Source organism: Vicia villosa, unplaced genomic scaffold (genome assembly GCF_029867415.1).
Source record: "Vicia villosa cultivar HV-30 ecotype Madison, WI unplaced genomic scaffold, Vvil1.0 ctg.000455F_1_1, whole genome shotgun sequence".
NCBI lineage: Eukaryota > Viridiplantae > Streptophyta > Magnoliopsida > Fabales > Fabaceae > Vicia > Vicia villosa.
Window position 1 is genome coordinate 106,748 of NW_026705217.1, and position 3,698 is coordinate 110,445.

Sequence of the window (3,698 nt, forward strand, 5' to 3'; positions counted from 1 at the left end):
TCAGCCTTTGCGCGCGTTGGATGGGAATTGGAATAGATCTGATGGTGCTTATATGAAGGTGCATCGTGAGGGCGCGTTGACTGGGTGTACCGGAACTGGGAATGCAAACCAGCAAAGAAAATCTCACAAAATAATGCAAGAGGTGAGGATCGAACTCACACCCTTGCATATGGGGACTTTTGGACGCGCTGCTTCTCCGATGGGACAAGGCTCATTCGCTGTTAGTGGGACGGAACGCATGATATATAACAAAATTAGTTAACTTAACAATTCAAAACGCAGCGCGCCCTTTTTAAATGAACCAATAATATGACGACAGCGAGTCGTCTTCTCCACTAGCACCTGCAAACAAAGCTTCTACAGCGCTTTCTTTTTGGTTAGCTACAAAAGACGACACTTATTACACCTGTTAATCAAGAACTCGTTCATATGCGCATGAAAATCGAAATTAAAGCCATGGTTGGACTCGTCCTGTCCATACGAACCTAATAACACCTGCATCAATCTTTAATTCATGCTAAATCAGAAACCCCTATTTTACAACTCACGAACCCTAACATGGTGTTTTATAGAAAACATGCACAAAGAAGCAATTAAACGTCCAGAATCATTCAAAACATCAAGATAAACAAGGATATGCATTCGAAATTCATTTATAATGCATGAAAAGATGAAATCGAGAGAAAAAGAAACCGGCCAAACCGTGGCTTATAGGCTCCGATTCTGAGTGCTTGGCTTGTGAATGATGATTGAGAAAGCTTCAGTAAACTCCTGGGAATTGTTTGGAATACTCGTAATGCCTCGAATTAGCCCCAAACCTCAACAACGATTTTGCAATTTTTTGATTTTTGAAGACTCAAATTAGGGGTCTCCCTGGCTGCCAAATCCTCTCTTTTAGGTCTGAATGGTCTCCATATATATGTGTGATGGACTTAGGTTAACAGATTTTGACTGAATCTTTCTTGAATCCAAGATTGAAATTTGAAGAAAATTGATTTATAAATCTTTCTAAATATGTTCAAATCTTCATTCAATTTTACCAATCTTGTTTTCCCATTGAATTTATCAGATATTTGATTTATAATGTGTTTGAATTTGATTGAGACTTAAAACCAAAACAAATCTTTTCAAAACTTTTATCAAATTTTTGACTTTTCCATAATTTTTAATGAATAAAATTCACTAAAAATCAAATAATTTGTCAATAATTCGTGGCTTTAGGATTGGACCTTCTAGACAACTTGAGGAACAAATTTGGGCCCTGAAAACTTGGGCTCCTTTGCAAAACAAATCAATTTGAGGCCTTTTATTTCACAATTTCTCTATCAAATTTGTCCAACTTTGACAAAGCCTATCTCCCTCATTTTTTGAGGTATGGAATTGTTCTAGGACTTTTTAGAAGCCTTAGAGAGTCCCCTAACCAGTGTCTTTGGTCTCATATCAAAATGATTCTCCATGCTCCTTGTGTGTCCATTTGAAAAAAGTGACTTTTTGTTGACTTTTGAAAAGGACCTATAATGTTTGGGTCCATATCTCTCAAATGAAGCATTTTTAGACTTGGCATGTGAGACACAATTTTGTAGAGAATCAAATTTCCTTCAAAATGAGCTTTGGATGGAAAATTTATGATGTTCCATGTGAGAGTTATGGCTGGTCAAAGTTTAGTTGACTTTTCCTATACAAAACCCTAATTTAGAAACTTTTTGATTTGTTGATTTTTAATCTCTCCTTGATGAACCATGATCAATTATTGATCAAATGGTGAATGATATTTCAATATGAGGATCTTGACAAGAAATCAGGACTTTTGACTTTATTTTGACCACAGTTGACTTCTTAGGTCAACTAGTCGACTGTAGACTTTCTGAACTTTTGAGTGATCAATCCTTTGAGATGAGACTTGATACTTGTCATGGAAGTAATTTGGGATACATTGAGCCATATGAGATGCCTTAGAGCCATTGATTCACCATTTTTCCTCTTAACAAACCAAACCCTAGTTCTCTGATTCTTTGCTTAGGAGAGTGTGTCTAGGAACTTTAGGTATTGATTTGGATTTGTATAGAAGAAAATGTATGGGCAAATTTTGGGGTATGACAACACCCAAGTCAGTTTAAGATTTGAGATGAGTATAGTGAAATTGGATATTAGAGATTGTGTACCTTTTCATAACATGTGAAATGTTTTTATATTTGGGTCGAGTAGAGTGAGCTTGAGATATATTGGGCCTTGGTCAATTGACTCTTTGGCCAGTTCAGAACGGTTGTCCCTAAGGCTTTGTAGGACACTGAAGGAGTCGGGGGAAGCCTTAAATATCATTGAGCAGTCTCTATGTCGCAGTCTAATGTGAGATAGAGTTGAATCGTCTGGGATCAGAGTTTTTTGAAGAAGTAATAGGAAATAAGTACATTTAATGTGGTTCCATCGATGAAACACTTAGTTACTCATTCTCGGAACATGCGGTGACGTGACCAACTAGGGTGTGGCGGAGTTTTTAGAGTACTTGAGTGTACTCGAGTTAGCGTGTATCCATGAGTGGAAATTTGGTCGTTGATCTTGTGGTCCTTGTTCATTGTCGGTTTGAATCCTTCACCTGTCATTGCTTATAAATAAAGTGAGTTAAATATTTGGAAATTTTTGCAATCTTTTAGCTTTCAAGCTTTCAACTACATTTTTCAGAGAAATGTTTTCGTTCCTTTTCCCTGAGAATATCACTAAAAGTGATTCATAGCTTTTGTTTAAAGTTTTTACCTTTTTATTTCCTCCTGCTTTATCAACCTCTTACCACCAGATACCCTTCTAACTCAAACTTATTCTTCAACATTTCTTGTTTCCTTAGTTAGGATGAGTTAACACTATTGATTTAGTTAGTGATTTTGATGTGGAAACTTCATTTGGATCGTCCCATCGTTCTCACTATCATTCCCTTAATAGTGACCACGTAAAACCAAAAATTATATTCATGTTTGGCAATTATGGGTCAGAAGGGATGTCTAAGACTTCCTTGGAGGAATAAACTTCTTCTTCTGGGTCTTAGATGCCTTTATATCAAATGTTAGCGTAAGAATAACTAACGGTGAGGTCCCAATGCTCCCTCATATCTTATCGAAAGATGAGGTAAGGGCCAATTTGCAAAAGAGGGAAAATGCTAGAGATTTTATTCATGTTTTCCTTCTGACAGAAGGTTGCAAGCCCAACGATGTTGGGGTGTTAGAACACTTAAATCTTCAGAACCGGTAGGATGTGACAATGTATAATTGGGTAAATTTAAAAGTGGCAAGTACTTCCTTGACTTTGAGCACTGAGGCCACCCCGGTGATGTAAATATTATTTACATCACCGACAAGGTTGTTAAAATCTCGATTTAAAACCTAAACTCTATAGATTTCACGTTTTTAGGTCAGCATTTCGTGTTAAATCGCAGGTAAAAACCTTTTTATGTAAAATCGTATTCTGGAATGATTTTACGTGATTTAAATCTTTCTAAAATCGGTGAAATCGTGTAAAATCATGTAAAATCGTTGGATTTTACTCTTTGACCTGATTTTACTTTTTTTTTGTCAAAGTTAAAAATCACATGTTATATTTTGCCCCATAAATTTTCTCTATGGATTTTTAATTTTATTCACATTCATATCTTGGTTATAATACTAAAGAATTTTTAACATTTGGAGATGGGTTTAATCAAGTCGAATATG